The 26,433-nt window shown below is 37.7% G+C and overlaps 3 long non-coding RNA genes across 3 annotated transcripts in view; 2 read left to right on the top strand and 1 right to left on the bottom strand.

Annotated features, from left to right (window-relative positions):
* LOC129524242 (uncharacterized) overlaps positions 1–26,433 on the top strand; it is a 529,515-nt gene that overhangs the window by 26,657 nt on the left and 476,425 nt on the right. The window lies entirely within an intron of this gene.
* On the bottom strand, positions 104–2,450 carry LOC134759123 (uncharacterized). Its single transcript, XR_010135046.1, has 3 exons — positions 2,377–2,450; positions 302–425; positions 104–205 (listed from the first exon to the last, which is right to left on the bottom strand). It is a non-coding gene; the product is annotated as an uncharacterized lncRNA (long non-coding RNA).
* Positions 172–24,924, top strand: LOC134759124 (uncharacterized). The gene is made up of 3 exons (XR_010135047.1): positions 172–235; positions 18,014–18,162; positions 23,988–24,924. It is a non-coding gene; the product is annotated as an uncharacterized lncRNA (long non-coding RNA).

Here is a 26,433-nt window from a genome sequence, read left to right as displayed (position 1 = left end):
AATTTGCCCCTTCCTGGAGTCCATTCCCTTTGGGTTGGCGCTGGCTGAACTTTGCAGTCTTCACTGAAGGGGGAACCCTTTCTCACTGTTCTCTGGGAGAGCAGCCCCTTTGAAGTCACAGCTGGCTTGACTAAACTCATTTCCTCCATCCACAATGTGCCTCTGATGTAGTGTTGGCTGAGGCTCCCTCTTGCCGGCTCCCGCTCTTGAAACAGACCCAAGTGCAATGTTCAATGTGAGTGTTTGGCTTGGCTTAAATTTGGCCAAATCATCTGTACTTTGTTTCATTTGAAAGCCTTACTTTTTTCTTGCTCTCTCTTTTTCTCTCTCAACTAGTTCATTCCAGATGTTTTTGATTTGTCTTTTTGTGGTCTACTCCACCCAGTTCCTAAATCAGTAAATCATTTTCGTGCTTCTTCCAAAATCTAAGGAAAGAAAATGTTCAATTAGAGAGAAACTGATTATAGGTCTCATAGAGCTTATACTTGGGGATGGCTGCTCTCCTCAGGAACTACCTTTGAAAGGTAGGAGAAAATGTCTTCCAACTGAGGATCTTAGATTTGGCTTCACCATCCTTTCAACTTTTTAGCATTTGGAATAGGAGAGTAGGCAAAATATTGATATGCTAATATAATGCACGTCCAAGCTCACCCTCTACTTTAAGTCTTGATATATAATTGCTATTCTTGCTTGAAGTCGTTCAATTACTGAAGTGCAAATAGAAGTTCCCATTCTATGAACTCATATGTGGCAGCGATAGAATGTACTAACATATAATATTAACGGCCTTTCTCTCTTTACTGTCACCTTTTACCCTTCTCAGCATTTTGATTGTGATGATGTGGGTAAGGGCAAAGTGTTTGCTTATTGTCATTATGCAGGGTGAAGAACTTGTCCTTGGTGGAAATCACAGACCTGATAGGCTAGTGAAGGAATTTAGAGAGAAAATTCAGTAGACTCCCTGAATTTGGGAAAAGAGTTTTGGATATATTGGGAGCAAAGATGAGAGATTGAAGGTAGCTGATTTTATAATAAGTTAGAAAAAAAATAGAGAAGAAAATTTTAAGACATTTTGCCATTACAAATGCAATTTCTTTCTGGTGCCTTTTCAGGTGATTTTAGTTAAGATGTACATGTCTTTCCAAGATTTTTTTTGGAGAGGGCATGTTTTGTCTTTTGGATTTGATATTCACGTGAGACATTTCGTTCAGGTTGCACCTGTAAACTGTTGTGATACTTAGTTTATTTCATTCTGCTGTATCATTATCTGACACCAGGACCCAGCAGAAGGCAAATGGCTTTTAGAGCTATGCAGATGCTCTAGTTTTTTCGTGAGAAGAAGAGTTCTAGTTACTCATGGAGTATTGCATTTAATTAGGTTAATTACTCAACTTTTCTGAATCATTTCTTAAAGGTGATTATATTAATATCCAACTTTCAGGACCATCTTAAACATTAAATGAGCTCATTTAAAGTACCTGTCACTGGTAAAATTTGCAACTGGTGTGTTGAACAACCATGAATCATAAAGTGGCATCAAAACACAGCTTCATTTTGATCTTCAACTTTAACTTTGTTATTTAGTTACTCAGCAATTAAGGCCACTGGTTGAAAATGTCGGCAGATTGCATCAATTTTTGGACATTCTTAGATAATAGATGATAGAAAATTATCCAATCACTCTGTATATCAAAATCAGATGAGTCAGAAATGTCCAGTAAATGTCAAATTCAACATGGTAATCTAGAAATTAATATTTTAGTCTTCATTCAAAGATTAGACATCTTCCCCTAACCCATTTATTAAGTTGGGCAACCTAAGTAGGCCAGTCTATGTTTGGGAGGATGGGGTATGATTACTCCCTTCTTTCCACTCACCTTCCTTCCCTTCTTTACTGCATGTTCACCTATTTTCTTAAGCTTGAATTGACAGCCTGTCCTGGGCTGAATGCGGGAAGAGAATTTGGACAGATGTGAGAATTCTGATTTGGCCAGTTGTGAAATGCTTCTTATTTGAGCCTGGCCAATGAGTTCAGCTAACTCTTTCTCTAATGAATATTTCTGTGGGATCTTTAGAGCCTCCTCAACTGAATTTCTTTTAGCAGGATGTCATGGATGTGGGAAGTGTCTTGACTTTTGGTCAGTGTAATCCTGATCCACAGTAAACTCATATTTCTGGCAGTCTACTCAATATATGCTCAATGGATGTCTTTGCCCTGTGGCAGAAGCCCCATTTGGCAGATCTGTGTTTAAATGACTGATCTTTCCAGTGAAATTCAGTATGAGAAGACTGCAATGCACACTGAGGGAGGTGCAGTGATTTTCCAGACCCCTATTCCCATCCTGTGATGGCAGGCCATTTCACCTTCTACCATACCTGAATATTCTCCAGGCATATGTTACTCATCACGCCACAGCATTTCCCCATATTCTCTCCAGAATGCACAAAACATTCTCTTCAGCCAGAGAAACTCTCTTTAATCTTACAGTAACATAAGGGGGGAGTAGGGGAGAGAGAGATGGCATCAGAGCACAGCTTTTTCAAAACAAACATTCTCCAGAAAAACATTCTTTCTAATCTCTATTCTTTCATCACCCTTTTAACATCTCTGTGGGTTTTAGATCCATATGACTCTCAAACTTACTTTGAAACTTCTGCAGGTGACATAGCACCCCACCTTGGAACTTTTTTTCTATTTCATCTTGCTGCTTTAATAAAACCTTCCAAGTTTACATCCTGTTATATACTGAAATGTCACAATTTTTCCATTTTAATGTTACCAAATGAAACATAAGGTTTTTGAAAACTGTAGCAATTATAATGCCTTTGGCACACTCTGTGATGTACCTAATATGGCCATACTCACAGACATGTATAAGAAAATAGTTTTAATTAAATTGAACTCCTCAGGTTTGTCTTAATTATCACATACATAGAACTGTGGTATAGTTGAGTGTTCTATGAATATATGCTGAATTAAAGAAAATGAGTTATCATGAACTCTGACTTTGCCATTTGGCTTTGTAACATGAGGTGAAGCAATACTTCAAAAGATAGTTTCTTACTTATCAAATTGAAATTTTGTTGCTATCACCCATGAGCCCCTGTTATTAATAGCTATAGAAGCCTCAGAATTTTGTCATTCTACACATGGATTTTTCTCATTATAATAGTTTCACACGTGTGCCTCATATGGTCAAGTAGACAGCAAGGGGAATGTGGGTAGGGACTATGAATCACCTGTGTGTTTGCAGGTGTAGATGTAGTCAATAAAGTTTTTCACCTCATCTTCTATAAAGAGCCCAGCTGTCCTAGATGAGAGAGGCTAATACAGATCAAAGGCAATGCCAAGGATTCTACTATTGGGTAACCTTTCTAATTGGTGGATGATTAAGAACTGATTAAAGGATATAATGTCACTGTAGTGTTGTCTTTTGGAGTCTCCTCCTTGGTTTCTCTTCTGAACATTATGAAATTTGTGAATTTTGTACATAGATATATAGGCGAAGTAATTTCTGTAGGATTCAGTAATCTACAAGTCCTATGCAGAAGAGCCATCTGTGAAAGCTCAAAGGAGGGAGTGGTCGCTTTACCTCTGTGGGGTTAGGAGGAGTTTTCACAGAAGAGAGGAAGTTGGATGAGTCTTAGAGAATGATTAAGCATTTATGAGATAGAAAAGGAAGAAAGAAAGTTGACCTTAGGTAGAGGAAAGAGGAAGCATTGATTATCTCTTCCTTTCTGTGGGATTGTCAATAACTGAGAAAACTATGAAGAATTAGGGATCCAAATATCAGCTTTAGCAATATATACTAACAATAAAAATACGCTTACCTATGATACATTATTTCTCTTCTGAGACACACAACCTAGAGAAGCTGTCATATATGTGGACATGGAAATACGTCACAAAATATTCACTGCTGTATTATCTGTAATAGTGAAAAATGAGAAACCATTTAAATATTTATCATCATATATATGCAGCATATTAGTCTGTGGGAGTGCTACAATAAGGTGAATGAACTAGCAATACATCTATCAATATGAATAAATCCTTACAACATAATATTGAGTACAATAAAGAAACTTTTTATAAGAATGTTAATATGATACTCTTCACATTTAAAGTTTATAAATATGCAAAAATCCTAGATATTGTTAAACAATACTTTCATGTTAGTATGAAAACATTCAGTAAAATGATAAACACAAAGTTTAGTGGTGGTTCTCTCTGGGATAGGAAATGTGTGAGAGAAGAATGGGAACAAAAAGATATATACAAATAATATCAATTGTATTGCTAGTGTTAGCTCTTAAGCCTAGTGACAGGGGAATTTTTCTTTATGGTATTCTTTAGAATTATCTGAACATGTTGGATGCCTGAAATATATGTGCCATATACATGTACACAAAAAGTCTTTTAAAAAATAAGCCTTATTGCTGACAAATGTACATTGGGACGTATGACTTAGGCTCAAGACCAAATGGGCTCTCAGTGCTTCCTTCTAAACAAACTTTGCCCCCCATCACAGAGCAGAAAATCTCTACACTACTGACCTTGTCACAGTGCAGCAGGAACAGAGAAAAAAGCATGATCCATGGTCCAGGTAATGAGTCACAGAGGTTGACTAACTTGTTCCCCTCATCCATTAATCAGACAAATCTTTCCTCAGCAGAGGCATGAGTGAGAGGTTGTATTAGTCTGTTCCCATGATGCTATGAAGAAATACCCAGGGCTGGGTAATTTATAAAGGAAAGAAGTTTGATTGACGTGCAGGTCTGCAGGGCTGGAAGCCTCAGGAAACTTAACAGTCATGGCAGAAGGGGAAACAAACATGCACTTCTTTATAGGGCGGCAGGAGAGAGAATGCCAAGCAGAGGGGGAACGCCCCTTATAAAACCATCAGATCTTGTGAGAACTCACTCACTATTACAATAACAGCATAGAGGAAACCACCCCCATGATTCAATTACCTCCCACGAAGTCCCTCCCATGACAAGTGGGGATTATGGGAACTACAATTCAAGATGGAATTTGGGTGGGGACACAGCCAAACCATATCTGAGGTGGAGGAATGGTCAAAGCTTGTTCTCATTATTTCTGAGAAAGCAGAAGTTTCTATTATGAGCCCAATCCCTTCCCTTTCCTCTTTAATAGCCTGAGCCCTCAATTACTACTTACATTATTTATTAGAAGATGTTTTATTGATATAAAATGTGTCCAAGTTATCTATAGCTATTCTACTATATAAACTAGGGCTGTAGTTAATGTAATTAGATTTCTAAAGAGTTTCATGATTCTTTATTTGGAAAGACAAAGGAAACAAGCACCTCTTGACTACCCATCATGGCTAGCCTTTTGTAACCTTGGGAACTGTGATGCCCTGCTCTGACTGTTTCCCTGAAGAAGCATCCCAAATTGCAAACAGCTTATGAAACAAGAGAACCTGATTAGACAGCCTCAGATATGTTCGGGTAACTAGTGTTCCACAAATTACTTGAGAAAGACTGATGGAGAACCAAGAAAAGCCTGGCAAGGTTAGCAATTTTTTAATTCGTTCAGACATTGCTTTCACAGGCTTTCGATACAACATATTTTCCCCAAATTGTAATACCTGTAGATCACCTTGGGAGGCTCTGCATAAAAAAACATGGCCATGATGGCTGATGAGTGGAGTCTTGAGAGGGAAAAGGGGTATTACTGATTTCCAGAACCTAGTTCTACTAGGTTTCAAGGTCAGGAGCAGAGCCAGTTTGGAATTAGGAATAAGCTGTTGGTTGAAATTAGAGGTGAACTACCATAGTAGTTACCATAGTGAGTTACCATAGTAGTTACCACAGTGAACCTTGAATAGGTACCTAAGAGCACTACATGGCATTGAAGTTGGGCATCATGCCCATTCTCTCATCACCAAAGTTCTGTAAAAGAGGAACAAATTGGAACTGTGTTATAAATAATATGACAGTCACGTGAATTATATAAATATTAGTTTTAATTCTATTTGATTTGTTACAGAGTAGATAATAAATTTTTCATCAAGAGAATAAAACAGGAAGATACCATGTCCTTTACGGAGGAAAACCTACCGTGACTAATCTAAGCAATCTATAAGTCCATTCCTAGATATTTCAGTCTAGAAGCAACACTAAGAAAGCCAACAGTCAGATTGGAAGTGCCATATCACAGAAGCTGGAGGTTAGACAATGAGGACTCCAGTCAGGGTTCCCAACCAAACGGTTCTGTAATGTTGGGGGAGAAGTTGCTTAAGTTCTCTAAGTAAAATTTTCTAATGTTACTGATCTTAAAGGTGTTCAGTGAGATAATACATGTACATAAGTTAAGAATATAATGGGTCATTCCAAAGTGGACGTCACTTTTTCCCTTAAAGGTCGCTGCTCGACTTCAAAGCTGAGGATTTGAAGTCAAATCAAATTTCCCATCACCTAGCACCATCTGAGGATTCTAGTCACACACATTCAGAGAGATCTTTCTCATGGTGTTTCTGCAATTCTGTTGCCAGTCTTGACTAGGAGGTGGGGGGAAATCATTACAATATTTTGGAAATGCTTATTCAGTTTTACTTTTTGTCTAGTGGTGGGTGGATTTAAGTTATTTCTCTGAACACATCTGCCCTGAATTTGCATACATAATGAAAATGATTGTTTGTTAAAATGTTTTGTTTTGTGTGTGTGTTTAAATTTTTATTTTGAAATATTTTGTTGTGGCTGAAATACATGCTTTCCTAAGAGGAATTCCCTTATGAAAAAAAAATGTGGGTAACCCATAGGGTATGGCTGCTCAGAGAAAGAACACAAGACTAGAAATATTCATAATTCCAGCGATTCCCATCTGTGCGGAGGAAGGAGTCAATTATCATTTAAACAAAATGTTTATTGAGGTGTAGATATATACACAAGTCTTAAACATACAAATTAATAGATTTTATGTATGGAATATTCTCTTTCTTTTTAAACTTTAGATTCAGTGGGTATACATGCATGTTGTTACATAGGTATATTCCTTCATGTTGAGGATTGGGTTTCTAGTTAACTTGTACCCAAATACTAAACATAGTACCCAATATGTAGTTTTTCAACCCTCATCTCCTTCCCACTCTCTTCCCTTTTGGAGTCCTCAGGGTCTCTTATTTCCATTATTATGCCCATGTGTACTTATTGTTTGGCTTCTACTTAGTGAAAACATGAGGTATTTGATTTTCTGTTTCTGAGTTGTTTCACTTAGGTTAATGGCCTCCAGCTCCATCTGCATTGCTATGAAGGACATGATTTCACTCATTTTATGGCCGCATAGTATTCCATGGTGTATATATACCACAGTTTTTTAAAATCCAATCAACCATTGATGGACACTTAGGTTGATTCCATGATTTTGCTGTTGTGAATAGTGCTGCAGTAAACTCACAGTGCAGGTATCTTTCTGATAAAATAATTTATTTTCCTTTGAGTATATATCCAGTACTGGGATTGCTGGGTCAAATTGCAGTTGTAGTTTTAGTTCTTTGAGAAATCTCCATACCGTTTTCTACAGTGGCTGAACTAATTTACATTCCCACAAACAGTCTATAAGAATTCCATTTTCTCCATATCCTTGCCAACATCTGTTATTTTTTTACTTTTTAGTAATAGCCATTCTGACTTGTGTGAGATGGTATCACATTGTGGTTTTAATTTGGATTTCTCTGATGATTGGTGATGTACATTTTTTCATATGTTTGTTGGCCACTTGAATGTTTTCTTTTTAGAAGTGTTTGTTCATGTCCTTCACTCACTTTTTAATGGGGTTATTTGGTTTATTGCTTGTTGATTTATTTATTTCTAGTAGATTCTGGATATTAGTCCTCTGTCAGATGCATAGTTTGCAAGTATTTCCTCCCATTCTGTAGGCTGTGTTTAACCTGTTGATTGTTCCTTTTGCTGTGTGGAAGGTTTTTAGATCAATTAAGTCCCATTTATCTATTTTGTTTTTGTTGTGATTGCTTTTGAGGACCTGGTCATAAATTCTTTCCCTAGGCAAATGTCCATAAATGTTTTTCCTACGTTTTGTTCTTGGAATTTTATAAGTTTACACCTTACATTTATGTCATTAATCAATCTTGAGGACTTTTTTTTAATAATGTGAGAGATAGGGGTCCAGTTTTATTCTTCTGCATACAGTTTGCTAGTTTTTCCAGCACCATTTATTGATTAAAATCTCTTTTTCCCTATTGTTTATTTTTGTTGACTTTGTTGAAGATCAAATAATTGTAGATTTGTGGCTTTATTTCTGGGTTCTCTTTTCTGTACCTTTTATCTCTTTCTGTCTGTTTTTATACTAGTACCATGCTGTTTTGGTTACTAAAACCTTGTAGCTTAGTTTGAAGTCAGGTAATGTAATGCCTCTGACTTTGTTCTTTATTCTCAGGATTGCTTTGGCTATTTAGGCTTTTTTTTTGGTTGGGCCCTATATAAATTTTAGGGGTTTTCTTCCTAATTCTGTGAAAAAATGACATTGGTAATTTCATAGGAATTGCATTGAATCTATCGATTACTTTGGGAAATAGAGTTATTTTAATGATATTTATTCTTTCTATCCACGAGTATGGGATGTTTTTTCATTTGGTTCATCTATGATTTCTTTCATCAGTGTTTTGTAATTCTCCTTGCAGAGGTCTTTAACCTCCTTGATTAAATGTATTCCTAGATATTTGATGGCTTTTTTTGTGGCTATTGTAAATGAGATTGAGTTCCTGATTTGGTTCTCAGCTTGAGCATTATTGGTGTATAGAAGTGTTACTGATTTTTGTGCATTCATTTTGTATCCTGAAACTACTGAAGTCATTTATCAAGTCTAGGAATCCTTTGGAGGAATCTCTAGAGTTTTCTAGGTATATAGTCATGTCATCAGTGAGTAAGACAATTTTACTTCTTTTCCAATTTGGATGACTTCTGTTTCTTTTGCTTGACTGATTGCTCTGACTAGAACTTCCAGTACTATGTGGAATAGGAGTGGTGAGAGTGGGCATCCTTGCCTTGTTCCAGCTATTAGGGGGAATGCTGTCAACTTTTCCCCATTCAGTATGATGTTGGCTGTGGTTTTGTCATAAATAGCTCTTATTGTTTTGAGGTATGTTCCCTCAATGCCTAGTTCATTGAGGGTTTTTATCATGAAGGGATTTTGTAATATTTTCAATACCAAAGAGGGGGCCTTCATTTCACTTCCTATGTCCATACCTGTTCCAACCTCCCTGAAATCAGGTAAGCAATATTCTGACTACTATCACCACAATTTAGTTCTTGACTTTTATGTAATTTAATTATACAAAAATAGTGTGTCCTCTCTTGTAGGTATCTTCTTTCTCTCATTCATTGCTTTGCCTGTGAAACCCAATGGTAATATTGTTTGTAGTAAATGTTCTGTTTTATTGTTGCATAGTATTCCAGTTTATGAATTTGCTGCAACTCATTTATCCATTCTACTATAGATAGACATTTGGATTGTTCTAGTTTTCAGTTACTATAAATAAAATGTTTTGAAATTCTTATACTTTGAGTGGGGTTCAGAATGAAAGAAGGCTCTGCAACAGGTCCAGGCTGCTGTGCAAACTGCTCTGCCACCTGGGCCATATGAGCTAGAAGATATGATTCTTAAAGTGTCAGTGCTATATAGGGATGCTGTTTGCAGTCTTTGGCATACCCCTATAGTTGGATTGCAGCACAAGTCCTTGGGATTACAGAACAGATCCCTGCCATCCTTCACAGATGATTACTCTCCTTTTGAGAAACAGGTTTTTTGGCCTGCTACTGGTGTTGTAACTGAGTCTTTAAAAGACATTTCAATTTCTATCAAACTGCCTAATTTAAGATGGTGGGGAACAAGATAAGACTAGTGAATCCTATTAGCGTGGTCCTATTGCCAAACATCTTTGCCCATGAAGTGAGTTCCTTGATCAGAAGTAGTGCTATGTGTAATAATGAAGGTGGGTAAGGCATTCCATGGATGGTAGTTTTGGCAGAAGCATTATGTGTAAGGAAAGCAAATCTCTATTCATAGTAAATGTCTATTCCAGTAAGAACAAAATATTGCCCCTTTTATGATGGAAGCACTCCAATGAAATTAACCTACCCCAAGGAAATGTGCCATATTAGGGATCCTGTGTTAGTCTCTGTTGCTGGAAGATTGAGCCCTCAGCAGTGGCCATAGCGAGACTGACCTTACTGAGTAGAAGTCCATGTTGCTGAGCCCATGCTTATCCTCCACTTCTGCCACCATGGCCAGTTTGTCATGAGCCCATTAGGCAATGACAAAGTGGCTGGGGAAAGAAGCTCACTAGTATCTACAGAACAAGTCATCCTGTTCATTTGATTATTAACATCTTTCTCTGCCTAGGTCACTGTTTGGTGAGCACTCATATGGGACATAAACATCTTCATTTTCTTGCAATTCAGAGAGGTCCATCTACATACCTCTTCCCCTGACCTCCTTGTCACCATCTTACTTCCAAGTCTGTGACTGCAACTGGAATTTACACCACTGGCTTTCCTGATTCTTAGGGCTTTGGACTTGGACTGAAGCTACAGCATTTACTCTCCTGGGTCTCCAACTTGCCAGCTGCAGATTTTGTGACTTCTCAGCCTCCATACTATGTGAGCCAATGCCTTATAGTAAATCATGTACATACATACATGCATATTACATATGTATGTACATACATTTATACACTTACAGATAAAATATTATATTGGTTTGATTCTCTAAAGAACTTAGAACAATACAAATTTTGGTAGGCAAATACGCTCATTTACCTATGCTGAGGAATGGAACTGCAGGGTCATAGCATAGACATATGTTTAGTTTTAGAAGTAGACAGTTTCAAAAGGTTTTTCAAAATGACAGCTTTCATTTAAGGGGAAAAAGTGATTTTGTTTTCTTTGGGGAGGGAGAAAAAGAGAGCAAGAGATGCTATTGGACCGTATCTTTATAAGTTTCACATGAAACAATGCGATTATGTTTCTCAGATGCTCTCTGTGTTAGGTAGAAGAGGTGGAGAGAATTTTTGTTTTTAGGGAAGATAACCCAAGGGAGGATACTGAGACCCTTTCTTCCTTTTGATTCTTCTTGTATGCTGCCTTTTGGTAAAGACATAGATCACAGCCTACAGATGGATGAATAAAATAGAGATGTCAAGTGAAATCACAGAGCTAAACTGTAAATAACCCTGATGTTTTAATACTCAGTCAAACTACAGAAAGATCTGGGGTTACTTTTTCTTAGATCTGCTGTGGGGAAAGAAAGAAAGGAACAAGATTAGTGACAGAGATTAGTGAAGAAACTACATAATTATACCTGTGTCTCTTTCTTTCAAAGCTTAGAATGTACCATGTTAAATACAGTGTCTAGTAAAAATCAATGTTTACTTTGGAAGAAAAATTGTTTCTTGAGGATTCAACTTCCAAAACTATACCACAAAAGAGATAACAAACGTAAGAATCTACTTTATGGTTGCCTTGTAAAAGAAAAAGCAACTTCGGTTAACCTCTCTTTAGGAACCAGGTTATCCATTGCCATGATACTACAAATCACTATCTTGTTAATTATTCACATATGTTCTTTTTCAGACTTTGATGAGTATGTGTTCTGAATATTTACAGGTGGCAATCCATCCCTCTCAGTCATTACAAATTTCTCTTAGGATCAGCAGTACGAGTACATTGTCAGCTGCAGGCTTTAGAAGGCATCTAACTATTATATAGGGCTTTTGGGGTATTTTTAAATTATTTGGTTCTATGCCCAAGCTAAATGGGGATCTGGCAACTACCTGCCTTGTGATCAATGCAAACATATACAACAGATAATTCAGGTTCTCACAGGAAGAGCGAGATAAACATTTTGTAATGTGAACTCAGGCATGTCACTCTCCCTCGTTGGCTCTCAGCCTTTTTATCTGGCAGAAATGGAGGTTGGAGGAGATAATCTCTAAAGGCATCTGCCAGCTCTAATGCTCGATGACTTTATAATTTTCATCTGGAAATGTGGTTATTTTACCAGTAGATCTCAGAGACCTGAACTGTCAATATTTATCAAAAAAAGCTAATCAGTTCAACTAGACAAATAGTGTGTGACCACTAGTGGGCTGACACTGTTCAAAAAAAATCAAGAAAAAGTTGTGGAATAAATTGATGAATAAATAAATGCATGCATCAACACAGAAGTCACTACAAAACCAGAATGACAAATTTGTCTGAAAAATAATTACTATACTTAGTTGAATGAAATACTAAAACCGAGTGCCAGTAGATGTCTGAGTAACTTTCCTGAAATCTCAGATGCCCTCTGATTACAGTGCTCAGTGTGGTATAGAGGGAAAGAACATGGGGTCAGAAGATCTGATATCACTTCTTGACCTTGCCACCTATCAGCACTGTGACGTTGGGAAAATCACATTACCTCTTTGAATCTGACTCATTAGCTCTCAAAGACTTAGTTGAACTTGATAGTTTAACTATCAAGGAGATAATTTCTTAGTGATCCAAGAATTGATGATATTGTGAAGATAAGGTTATTTTACAAACTGAAAATAACTATTCAAGTTTTTACTTCGTATAATTAATAAACAATGTGATTTGAAAACAGAAGGGAATTAATGCAAGAATTAGTACCGGCAGATATCAAGGAGTCTTGACAAAAATGACATTTGGCAAAATAACTATGTTGTTAGTCCTTTCCATTTTCTGGTATGAATCAGGCATAAATTAAGGAATTCAACACAAATTGAGTATTTATTTTATGCCAGGGCCTTTCTACATTTTAAAGATGCAAAAGTACCCATATGTGATTCTTTTAAAAATTATTTTCATTTTTATTTTTTGTGGGTACACGGTAGGTTTTATTTATGGGGTACATGAGATGTTTTGATACAGGCATGCAATATGAAATAAACACATCATGGGCCAGGTGCGGTGGCTCATGCCTGTAATCCCAGCACTTTGGGAGGCCGAGATGGGTGGATCACGAGGTCAGGAGATCAAGACCATCCTGGCTAACACAGTGAAACCCTGCCTCTACTAAAAATACAAAACATTAGCTGGGTGTGGAGGCGGGCGCCTGTAGTCCCAGCTACTCGGGAGGCTAAGGCAGGAGAATGGCATGAACCTGGGAGGCGGGGCTTGCAGTGAGGCCACTGCACTCCAGCCTGGGTGACAGAGTGAGACTCCATCTCAAAAAAACAAAAACAAAAACAAAAATAAGCACATCATGGAGAATGGGATGTCCATCCCCTCAAGCATTTATCCAATTGCACTCTTTCAGTTATTTTAAAATGTACAATTAAGTTATTACTAACTTGTAGTTCTTGATCTTATAAAGATCACAATCTTGTGGGATTCCTACGTATTTGCTGAAAACTCTCTCTGTTTCAGGCAACTGTTAGGTTCCAACAATACAGTGGGGAACATGGAAGGCACTGACCTTGTCTTGAAGAGTTTACATTCAGGCATAAAAGATAGACCTTCACACAATCAATTTCAAGACAATACCATAACTGCTATGATAAAGGACTTGTGAGTTGTTAAGGGAAGCCATTTGAGAGGTAGTTAGACTAATGCGGAGAAAAGGGGAGAGTGTTTAGAAGTGGTGTAAATCAGTGCTCCTCAAAGCTGAGATGCATAAGAATTACCTGTGGATCTTGCTACAGTGCAAATTCTGAACCAATAGGACTGGGGTGGAACCTGGGACTCTGCATTTCTAACAAGCTACCAGGCGGTGTTGATGCTTCTGACCAGTGACTTGCAATGAGCCTTGTGGATATAGGAAACACAATAAGTTTAAAAATAAATCATTCATTTGACATCTCTGACATGACTTTGCCTGGTTGATCTTTCTTTCTAGAGAAAACAAACAAAATAAAAGACCAACTTTTTAGCTTCCTTCCAATGATTCTCAAAGTTCTAAAGAGGTATGCTCTCTAGGGAGGCATATCTAAACTATCAAAGATTTTTTTAAAAACTAAGACCACTCCAAGCCCTTGGTGCTCCCTTTTCCTGATAATCACCACTACAGTAAGCCCCTTTAAATAAGAGATTGTTGAAACTGTGTATCCTAAAGACATGTCGAGATTGAAAACCACCACTACCGTTTATAACCTGGCACAGATTTAGAGTTTGATAATCTCCATGAAGTCTGTTGATAGTTTTTTTTCTTTAATTCTTCTCACTTTAGAATATCATTATGGAAATAATGTTAAAAGTCCCTCTTTTCTTTCTTCTCAGGGTGTAGGGATGGGTGGGCAAATTGACTGTCAGGTTGAAGGATACACAGTGATGTGAATTACATTGAACCCAGACAATTATCATAGGGTGGACAATGTACTGGGTATACCCGTAGACAAAGTCTGGATACCCAACTCTCTCTTTGTGTGGCTTTAAACAAATTAGTTAATTTCTCTGAGTCTTGATGCCTCACCTTAAAAAACGGTAAATAGCATATGGCTCAGAGAGTAGGCGTTAGGATCCAGTGAGATGATGTGGGTAAAACAGTTGGCAGGTAATAGGTTTTCCATCAATGATAGTGTCCTTTCTCTTCCTCATTCTATTTGGAGTAAGAGAAGTTTGGATTTAGTGTTCTTCTTCCACAATTTTTTAAGAGAGTCTTCATGCACATGTATACATATGTAACTAACCTGCACAATGTGCACATGTACCCTAAAACTTAAAGTCTAATAAAAAAAATTAAAAAAAAAAAGAAAGTCTTCATCTCTATCAAATAGAAGGTCTGGAAAACATCTGCTGCTTTTCCTTTCTCTTGACACCAAAAATGTGTTGTGAAAGTCAAGGCAATGAGAAAGGTCACCTAAGTCTTCACAATTCAGTGCTTACAATTCAAATGGAAGGGTCTTTGTTTTTTCTGTGAGTTAGGACTCATTATTGAGTTCTGTCCTTTATCTATAGAGATATCTATTCATGAAGTTAGCTCACTATGACTGAAGAAAATCCAACGATTGGGAGATTCAAGAAGATCATTAGATATTTAGTTAAAATTTTTCCCTGTTACAGTTACACTATAATAAAATGGGTTATCGCAGGAGCTAGTGGATTTTCTAACACTGAAGGGTAAACAGATATTGAATATGGATTGTTTAATTAACTAATTCATGCATCAAAAACCTATTGGATACCTTCTAAGTGTCAGACACTGTGTTCAGCGTTAGAGAAAAGGGTTGGGATTACACACATGATGACCGATATGACCAGATTGAGAACTTGGATCTCCTTCAAAAAATATTCTTCATTTTAAAAAATATTTATTTAGCAGGGTGGGTAGAAACTTTCTATAGATAAAGCTTCTATGTGTAATATATAGGACTCATTACATGTTCTATAAAATATTTTCCTCATTAGAAATTGTTTTAAAATTATAATTTTCCAAATTAGCCTACCTTATTGTGGTCATATTGAAGAGTTTAAATGTTAGATATGCTAATAAAGACACAAATTATAGTCAATAGAACTAAGTCATGCACTATTTGGTCTGGGGATGTAGCTGATTTTACTGATGCCAAATAGTGCTCAGTTGGCCACCCCATAATAATGGTGAAGCCAAGACTGCATGCTATAATTTATACATGCCTGCAGCAAAAAAGTCTAACAGACAGAGAGTAAGGCTGGTGAGGAATGTTTTAACCTTTCACTCGGGTATGCTATCTCCTTGCAAAGCAGTAGGGCCAGTTTCCATTTTCTAGCTGTGTAAGATTAGTGTGAATAAATATAATCCAATGAGTGCCATATTTCCAGTTTGCTCTAGGTTTTGCTGTACCTTATAGATTACATATCCCAAGAGGCTGCCTAACTAACCTCTTAATATTTCTTGTTCCCAAGTAGCCTAATGATTCATAAAAACAGGCATGAAAACAAATAACCACAAGCTATTGTGATAAATGTGATTATTTCTGTATGGCGTCTGGTCGAGGAGAAACAAGGTGAGGCCACAGAGTGGTCAAGTGGTCACCAGGACTCTATGGGAGCTGAGCTAGATTTGAAAGGACTTCTAACAATAAGCAGAAAATATCTAGGCATTTCAGGTACAAGACAGGCTATTGGTTTATGTTATTGTTTCTTTCTTTTCAACAAGATCATTTTGGCTATGATTTTATAGACTGTGTCTGTATAGAGGGAAAGCTAGTGATGAAATTCTAAAAAGGAAGTAATTTACTGTTTTCTCAAGAGAATCTATTGATTTTTTTTTTTAAAAAGGGAAGCCATATTCTGCCATTTGAGATGTAAGAGCTCTTTCCTCCAGAATGTTTTTAAAGTTCAGAATAGGATTCACTTGGAATCTTTTGTCTAATAATATCTGTAATTAGATGATGTGGAAATGCTTCCCCTATTTTCACTTGCCCAGTTCATTTGGCCTGTGATGAGTATATAGGACCCATTATACCCCAAATACCTAAAAGAAGGTGAATGAGATTTTGGGGACATAATGTCTTTGTGCTTACTCCCCAAGGATTTCTTTTTAAATCAGTAAAGAGAATATTTACTAAGTGTTGGTGGTGAGCCTTGAATTATGCCCAGTATTATAGGAGTTCCTCTCTCGCCCCAAACTCATTCTACCTCATCCAGTCCTATCTCAGCGAATGGTACCTGTTTCTACACAGCTGCCTAAGACAGAAATTCAGGACCCAACCTGCACTGATGCTTCTTTCTTACCTACTGTGTTAAGTAAAGTAAGTACTGTTGATCAGACAGCTATGCTACCTGTCCTTTACTGATAAATGCTGAATTACCCTCGTGTAAGTACCTTAATCAGTTTGATTATGAAAATTACTTTTTTAATTATAAAAATTTCAAAAATACATAAAATTATAGTGTAACATAAAAACATCGCTATACTCCCTGCCCTATTATTAACAAAACTTAACATCTTTTATACATACTTCAAACTTTGTTAAAAATAAAATATAGGCCGGGTGCGGTGGCTCACACCTGTAATCCCAGCACTTTGGGAGGCCAAGGCGGGTGGATCAGGAGGTCAGGAGATTGACCATCCTGGCTAACCATCCTGGCCAACACGATGAAGCCCCATCTCTACTAAAAATACAAAAAATTAGCCAGACATGGTGGCAGGCGCCTGTAGTCCCAGCTACTTGGGAGGCTGAGGCGGGAGAATGGCCTGAACTCGGGAGGCAGAGCTTGCAGTGAGCTGAGATGGCGCCGCTACACTCCAGCCTGGGCGACAGAGCGAGACTCCCTCCGTTTCAAAATAAATAAATAAATGAATACATACATACATAAATAAATACATAAATAAAATACAACATAAACATAGTTGAAATTCCATTTAGTATTTATCTGTTTCCTTTACCCTCTTCCTTCCTTTATTAGAGATAAGAAGCCATGCAGTTGTTGTACATTCTTCTATTTTATGTTTTTAAAAATATTTATTACACATACATGTATTTATAGATAGCATTTGATATTCTGTGTATTAAAATATATCAATATGGTATTAAACTGTATACATGATCTTATCATTACAACTTTTTCTTTTATGTTTCAATCTTAATGAAATTCTTTATTTGTCATCATTCTGGCTCATTCTAGCTTCCTCCCCTTGCTTATATGTAAACTCCTGGTCCAACAGCAAGAAACCTGACTCTTACCTTTGAGATCTATTTACTTAATTGTTCAATTTCAGTATACAGACAGTCCCTGACTTACAATACTTCAACTTATGATTTTTCAACTTTATCATGGTGAAAAAGCAATGAATTCAGTAGAAACTATACTTCAAATTTTGAATTTTGATCTTCTCTTGGGCTAGCAGTAGGTGTATTAAAAGTATCTTCAACTTACGGTGTTTTCAACTTACACTGGGTTTATCCAGGAGTAACCCCACTGTAAGTCTAGGAGCATCTGCAATGTTTCATAATAACAGAATTGTTAACCTGCATCTCTGTGGGAAGCAACTTTATCAGCTAGAGCACAGTACTTAAGTACAATTTATTTTGCCTTTCTACAGCATCTACTTGTTTCCAAAGTTATTTGGGTCAGCATTTTCCTCCACCCACCACTTAAAACTGATTTGTTTCATACATTTGAAATGTATGAAAAGCCAGAAATCCAGGACCCACCCTGGCCTGCTCCCTTTTTCTTACCTACTGTGTTAAGGTAAGTACTGTTGATTGGCCAGCTATGATACCTATCCACTTTTACTGATAAATGGTTACATTTGTAATGATTACATTTGTGATGTATGAAACAGAATCTTTTGTCACAGCTGCATTCCATTGGAGTGTCTGGAACCAGTAAATAATTTTTAAAATTTGCATGCATAAAGGTTTACTCTTTGTGCCATAAGGTTCTGTGGATTTTGCCAAATACATGGTGTCATGTATCCACCATTACTGTATCATAAAAAATAGTTTTACTACCCTACAAAATCCTCCATGCTTTACCTATTCGGGCCTCCCTTGACAACAACTGCCCTTTTTATTGTTTCTATAGTTTTACCTTTTCCAGAAATCCATACATTTGAACCACACAGAATGTAGCCTTTTTAGATTGCCTTTTGTTTGTAACTTAGCAATTTGTATTTAAGTTTTGTCCACATCTTTTTTTGTGGTTAAATAGCTTATTTAGTTTTACCCCTGAATAATGTTTCATTATATAAATGTACTGCAGTTTGTTTAACCATTCATCTATTGAAAGACCTCTTTGCTGCTTTTAGTTCTTGGATATTATAAATAAGACTGTCATAACATTTATATGTATATTTTTCTGTGGACATAAGTTTTTGAACCAGTTGGGTAAATACCTAGGAGTGTGATTGCCAGCTCATATGGTAAAGCTAACCTTTCACATTGCTGGTGACAGTATACATTTCTACAAGCTTTCTATAAAGTACTTGCACATTATTTCTCAAAAGCCTTCACATTCTAATACCATCTGACCCACTATTTCTATTTCTAGGAATGCATCCAAAGGAAATAATCACAAATGAGAATAAATATTTATGAAAAAATATGTGCATTATTTATGAGAGTAGGAAACTGGAAACCACCTAAAAATCCAGTACTATGAAAATGAATGTGTAAATTATTATATATGCTCATGAGAAGAAACAGAATGTAATTATTAACAATTATATTTGTAATGTTTATTAATGATAATAAAAATACTTATAACATTAAATGAGGAAGGTAGATTATAAAATTATATTATCTCAGTTATGTAGAGAAGAATGCTTAGCACAAGTCTGAAAGAAAACATGTCTAAAATATTAATGTCAGTTTCTTCTGGGTATAAAGAAGAGGTGATTTTCTTCCCTGTTTTGCTGAAGATGTCTGTAATCTCTGATTCTTACTCTAAGTTTTAAAGTATTTGATAATCCAGAAGGGGTTTTAAAGTCATTTCAGTAGGGTATTTTGGAAGTAGAGACAGTTTTACACCCAAATCCAAATACTAACTCCCCCGTAAAGTCTCCCAAAGTCCTCTTAATCAAAAAATAACTCCCTACTTGATTAATTTTACTCATGTATTAATTTATCCATTTAGCAATCTGTATGTCATATGCAATGCTTGTGATAGGCACATATTCTATGCCCTAAGGGAGTCCTGGATTTATAGGACAGGAAAGCACATAATTTTTTTTCATTATGAGATTTGTGCAGCTTTGTGATGAATAGCCAAAAACTGGAAACAACCCCATTGTTTATAAATGGATAAATGGATAACAAATTATGATACATTCATACAATGAGACATTACTCAAAAATAAAAAATATCGAACAACTAATATACACAAAAACATGGATGACTCTTAAAAATTTTATGCTGAACAATGGAAGTTAAAGGATAATGAAATAATTCTTCCAAGGAAAGCACGTAATTAACAGAGTGATTTAAAAAAGATGCACCATATCTAATGAATGTATTTATACAGTGGCTTGGGACAACAGAGGAAGGAATGACGACTTTGCTTTCCTGAGGAGTTAGAAATATTGAGTTGACTTATAAGAGCTTTCAATGGTAGTCACCTGTTAAAGAGTCAGACATGGGAAGGTAGGGATTTGTAATCACAGGTAATAGGGGGTGCAAAGTTCCCAGTAGCTTCTGGGTGGATGGGAGATTAACTACAACTGAGGAGAAGTTAGTTTAATTAGATGAGGGTAGATGATTTACGGACTTGCCTGCCAGGTCATGGTGGTTGGGTTTTATAGTTTTATATTGTGTTAGGGAGCCATTGAAGGTTTGATTTAGTAGGGAATTGATACGACCACTTTCTTATTATTTAAGGTCTGTTATCCCACAGCACAATCCAGTGTTTGGGATGCATTTTTTTTTCTTTTTTTTGAGACAAAGTCTCACTCTGTCACCCAGGCTGGAGTGTAATGGCGCGATCTCGGCTTGCTGCAACCTCCATCTCCTGGGTTCAAGTGATTCTCCTGCCTCAGCCTCCCGAGTAGCTGGGACCACAGGTGCATGCCACCATGCCAGGCTAATTTTTGTATTTTTAGTAGAGCTGGGGTTTCATTATGTTGGCCAGGCTGGTCTTGAACTCCTGACTTCAAATGATCCGCCCACCTTGGCCTCCCAAAATGCTGGGTTTATAGACGTGAGCCACAGCACCTGGCCTTGGCATGCAATTTTAAACAGGCTTGGTGCTCAACAAATGGTGGTGACAGAAGAGAATTCTGACTTTGGTCAACTGCAAGTTGTGTCTGAGATGGGCAGAAAAGACCTCTTGCAGGTGTTTGAAAATTGAAAACTAAAACCCAGATATAATTTAGAGCAGGAGTTCTCCATAGCTTTTCATGACTGATCCCATAAAGAGGCTTTTTAGATGCTTTTTACCCCATAATCACTGCACCCCCGCAGAACTTGAACACTGCAGATATGCTTTTTATTTATCTAACTTTATGTTTATCTGTGCTTCCCACCGAAGAAGATACAATTTTTTTAATCTCTTTCCCTCAAGATCAATTTTTGTCCACTTAGTGGTGATAGGACCCCCACTAAAAGCACATGGGTTGAAACCTTTTTAAAAATTAATTATGGTAAAATGCATATAATGTAGAATTTACCATGTTAACATTTTAAGGGTACATCTCAGTATTGTTAAGCATATTCACATTGTTGTACAGCCAATCTCCAAAAGTCTTTTCTTCTTGCAAACCGAAACTCTATACCCATTATACAACAACTCTCCCTTCCCTCCTGCCCCAGTGCCTGGCAACCACCTTTCTATTTTCTATCTCTGTGAATTTAACTACTCTCGGTACCTCAGATAAGTGAAATCATATTATATATATGTTTTGTGGCTAGTTTTTGTTTTATTTTATTTTATTTTTTTTTTTGAGACAGAGTTTCACTCTTGTTGCCCAGGCTGGAGTGCAATGGCACAATCTCAGCTCATCACAACCTCCACCTCCTAGGTTCAAGCGATTCTCCTGCCTCAGCCTCCTGAGTAGCTGGGACTACAGGCATGTGCCACCACGCCTGGCTAGTTTTGTATTTTTAGTAGAGATGGGGTTTCTACATGTTGGTCAGGCTGGTCTGGAACTCCCGACCTCAGGTGATCCGCCTGCCTCAGCCTCCCAAAGTGCTGGGATTAGAGGCATGAGCCACCACGCCTGGTCGTGGCTAGCTTTTTTTTAAATTAGTATAATATTGTAACTTATGTCAGGATTTCCTTCCTTTTTACGGTTAAATAATATTCTATTATATGTATAGAACCACATTTGTTTATTCATTCATATGTTAATGAACACTTGATTTACTTCCTTTTTTTGGATATTGTAAATAATGCTGCTGTGAACATAAATAGGTAAACATCTCTTTAAAACCCCGCTTTCAATTATTTAGGGTTTATACCAAGAAGTGGAATTGCTGTACTATATGGTAATTCTGTTTTCAATGTTTAGAGGAACTTCCATACTGTTCTCCATAGGGAAGTGATTGCACTATTTTACATGTCCATGAACAGTATGCAAGGGTTGCAATTTCTCTCCATCCTTGCTGACATTTGTTATCTTCTTTCTTTCTCTGTCTCCTTCCCTCTCTCCCTTTCTTCTTCGCCTTCTTCCTCCTTTCTTCCTTTCTCTTTCTTTTAATAGTATTCATTCTAATGCATGTAAGGTGGTATCTTATTGTTGTTTTGATTTGCATTTCCCCAGTAATTAGTGATGTTGAACATCTTTTCAAGTGCTTGTTGACTATATATCTTTTTTGGAGAAAGATTTATTTAAATCCTTTGCTCATTTTTTCATTGGGTTATTTGTTTTTGTTGTTGAGTTTTAGAAGGTCTTTACATATTCTGGACAATAACTTCCTATCATATACAGAATTTGAAATGTTTTTTCCTATTCTGTAAATTGCTTTTTCACTCTGTTGTCTGAGTCCTCTTGAAACAGGAAAAGTTCCCTTATCCCCCTCGCAAGGCATGTGATGAGGGTGTGGCTCGCTTCTTCAGTGCCCCACTGCTCATACCCCTAAGTGAGCATGCAGATGGGCGGGTCGTTGCTCCAACACCACGGCAGTGTCTAGGTTTGAGTGTTTACAGCTCCCAAAGCCCCAGTTGGCATGTGTTACAGTGTGCTCTTTCAGTTTAGCCATCCGTAGGCAGCTTGTGTTAATCAACTCAATTAGACATTAATCAGCTCAAACGACAGAGGGCTTTCTGTATCCCGGGGTTCTTGCCTTAGTGTAACAGAAAAATCGGATCACACATGGGCTTGGAGAATGAGTGCAAGGTTTTACTGAATGGTGGAAGTAACCTTCAGCAGATGGATGGGGAGCCAAAAGGGGAACGGAATGGGAAGATGGTCTTCCCCTCGAGTCACACCACTCAGTGGCTGGGCTCTCCTCTGACCACCCTAGGCCAAATTTCCCTTGGCATCCACATTGTTTCAATGTCAATGGCCTGCCTGCTGGTGTGTTCCTTTCGACGTCCATCTACTTGTGTGTCTGTGCCTGCTATGGTCGTGAGGTTTTTATAGGCACAAAATGGAGGGTGTGGCGGGCCAGGGTGGTCTTGGAACATGCAACATTTGGGTATGAAACAGGAGTGACTGTCTTCACCTAGGTCCATTGGCACAGGCCCGAGGGTGGAGCCCTCACTAGGGACACCACTTGTCTCTACTCAGCACTTGCCCTCTCCCTTACTCCCGTATCACGTTGATGGAATTAGAGCTTTTAAAAATTCACTGGATGTTTAGTTTTTCCATGGTGTTTGACATTCTTTCCCTATTTCTTCTTCACCTGGGAACTAGGAGGTTGAAACTGGAATGATGGTATTATAGGCCTGGGCAGACATTGAGATCTAACCTGTACCTGAGATTTGGATTGTCGGGTCTTAGGAATGTGCTTGATGAAGGATCTTATGGATTTCTGCATCATTCATGGAAAGGTGGATCGTGCAAGTCATTCAACCCAAGCACAGCATGATGGGAAGGGTAAATCACACCACCAAACAGAGACAAGAAAGGAAAACGGGCATGAGAAGATGAGACACAGAAGAGACTGAAAGCAGTCTCTTCTGAATATTCATGTTTTCACTTCATTCATTAAGGACATTGGCTATTAACTGTTAGCATGAGGTTGTCTCCACCTTGTCTATATAACCAAGTTTTCAACCTATCTGTCTCACTGGTGTTTTCTAGATGGACATCCAGACAATTTATCTGAGGTTTTTTTTTTTTTTATCTAGCAATTTGTGAGGACCAACACTGTGGTCTTTAGCAGGTACAGGTCCAAAGCCAGGAGCTTAATACCTCTCAGAAAGTGAGTAGGTCTTGACTTCACTCTCAATTTATGTATCAACCCATCACCTGTGAGAAGATTAGACTTATTGCAATAGGAGAGAAAAAAATCTTCTCTGTTATTCCTATGGGAGAGAGGTAATCCATTTAAAAATCTTTCTGATGCCATGACCATAAGATTAATGCTTATGTAATCCAGCTTGTTATCTGTCTGCTATGTCTCCTTGTGTCTAGGATAAGTCAATTGAGCTTCACTTCTCTAATTGAAATCACTGTGCTGATGGAGTCTGTCTGTGGAAATGAAAGGTGGCTACCATAATCTGTTGGGAGTTGAATTAATCCTCTGGGAGTGAGGCTGACCTAATTACTCAGAAATACTGGGCTTGCTTTCATTCTGTGGAATACAGCCATGAGAAAGAGGCCAGCATGCCACTTTCCTAATCTTTTCTTAAATTTCCTGAAACTCACCTAACATGAAACTGAGAAGCCTTTTCATTTGAAAGTGGTATTTCTTATGTTTTTCACCTTTTTGCTTGAAAGTATTCTTAAACTAAAGAAAGGAGAAACAGAAAAGGTGAAGAAGCCAAGAGGCTGGAGTTTCCTTTTGAATGGATATTCATCCATGAAGCTGTTGATTCTGTTTTTCTGTTCCTCCAGGTGTCTACACTTTTACCTCTGCTTGCCTGATACAACCACCACCAGTCACCTCACAGAATAACTCACCCCTTAAGAATCTGATCAGGAATCAGCCTTCCCTGATCACAAACACTGCGTTTAGAAGTCCCTTCACAGTGTCCCCCGTAACGCTGTGCTACCTCACTGCCTCATAGTTTAGTGCTGTTTGTGTACATGCCTATCTTCGTCCATGGATCCAGAACAACTTGTAAAAATGGCTGCACTTATCACCTTCAGTATTCAATGACTAAACTCTAATTTTAACATATCTGGCAGAATGAATCACTTGGGGATTTCTGCCAACACTACCAATATATTACTCCTAATTTGTAATTATTACTTAGCATGGATTATAGTACCGGCTGTTGGAGAGCCAATGTGGCAGACCCTAAGTGGAATAAAATATCAGTAGCAGTCTAGGAGCATATATTTATTGGAATAGATCATTCATTCATTTGTTCATTAACTAATTTGTTCATTAAATAAACATTAAGCACTCATGGTTTAGGATGCATTTTGTCCATTTACTCATTCATTTGTTCATTTGACACATTGTTTATCGAAGGGCTATTAAGTGTTAACATTGTGTGTTTATTGGTGAATGTAACGGCATGTTTCTCCTATGGGAATCTTTTAGGATAGTGGAGATAACAGACAATACAAATGTAAACATACAAATGTAAGTTATGTAAAATGTAAAATTATGAGTTGTGATAAGTGCTTTGCAGGAAACCAAAAATGTGTAATAATAAAGAATAAAAATGAAAAGATAGGAGGCAGATGGGGTATCTTGGGACCTTCCTCTCAATTTTGCTGTGAATCTAAAACTGCTCAAAAAAATAAAGTCTAGGCCGGGCACGGTGGCTCACGCCTGTAATCCCAGCACTTTGGGAGGCCGAGGCGGGCGGATCACAAGGTCAGGAGATCGAGACCATCCTGGCTAACACGGTGAAACCTCGTCCCTACTAAAAATACAAAAAAATTAGCCAGGTGTGGTGGTGGGTGCCTAAAAATTAGCCGGGCGTGGTGGTGGGTGCCTGAAGTCCCAACTACTTGGAAAGCTGAGGCAGGAGAATAGCGTGAACCCGGGAGGTGGAGTGAGCTGAGATCACGCTACTGCACACCAGCCTGGGTGACAGAGTGAGACTGCATCTCAAAAAAATAATAATAATAATAATAATAAATAAAGTCTTCAAAAAATAAAATAAAATAAAAAAAAGAAAGAGTGGTCAGAGAAGCCCTCTCAGAAGAAGAGACAATTAAGCAAGCATTCTTCCAGATGGTAATTTCCTGAAGAACCGAGACTGCTGGGGACTGTGCATATAGGTGTACAGTGTGATGCCTCCTGTTAAGAACAGTTACAGAGAATAGAATGTGGGTCAAGAACAAAGAAGGGATTACCAACTCTGATAAGATTCGCCAGGAAAGGTTTCCTAGAAGTGATATTTGAACTGAATCACGAAGAATGATAAGGCATTTTTGAAACCTTCCAGGCAAGAAGATTAATATCCTGCTTAAACTTCTCTCCCCATGACCTGTATTTCTACCCTCTAGTTTATGCTGCAAGAGGAATCTTTCTAAATCTCATATCTGAATATAAGAATGCTCTAATGAACAGTTTCTCATATACTCTACAGGTAACACAGACCAAATATTAGAGCATGGCATATTTTGTAACATGGTCTCAATGTTAACAACAGTTCGCTCCTTGCCCTCAACCTCATTATTCTTTAGCAGTGGATTCTCAACTGGTCTCCTTCACACATTGCTGGCTATCCCAAGGCATTCTTTCTCCTTGGGCAAACTCCAACTTCTAAGATTCCATTCAAGGTCCAGGTCATCTGGGTGACACCTCCTCTCATCCCTCCTTTCACCCCTACCCAAGTCCTAGGGAGAGTTGCCCTCTCCTTTCTCTTGTTCTTCCACAGCATTTTCAATCTACCTCTACTTTGGAAATGATTTCACTACTCCCTAATTATTTTGAGGTTGGTCTCCCTCATGAGAC

The sequence above is a fragment of the Gorilla gorilla genome, chromosome 7, assembly GCF_029281585.2.
Source record: "Gorilla gorilla gorilla isolate KB3781 chromosome 7, NHGRI_mGorGor1-v2.1_pri, whole genome shotgun sequence".
Lineage (NCBI taxonomy): Eukaryota > Metazoa > Chordata > Mammalia > Primates > Hominidae > Gorilla > Gorilla gorilla.
Note: the sequence above shows the minus strand (reverse complement) of the source record. Positions and strands in the feature narration are given on the sequence as shown.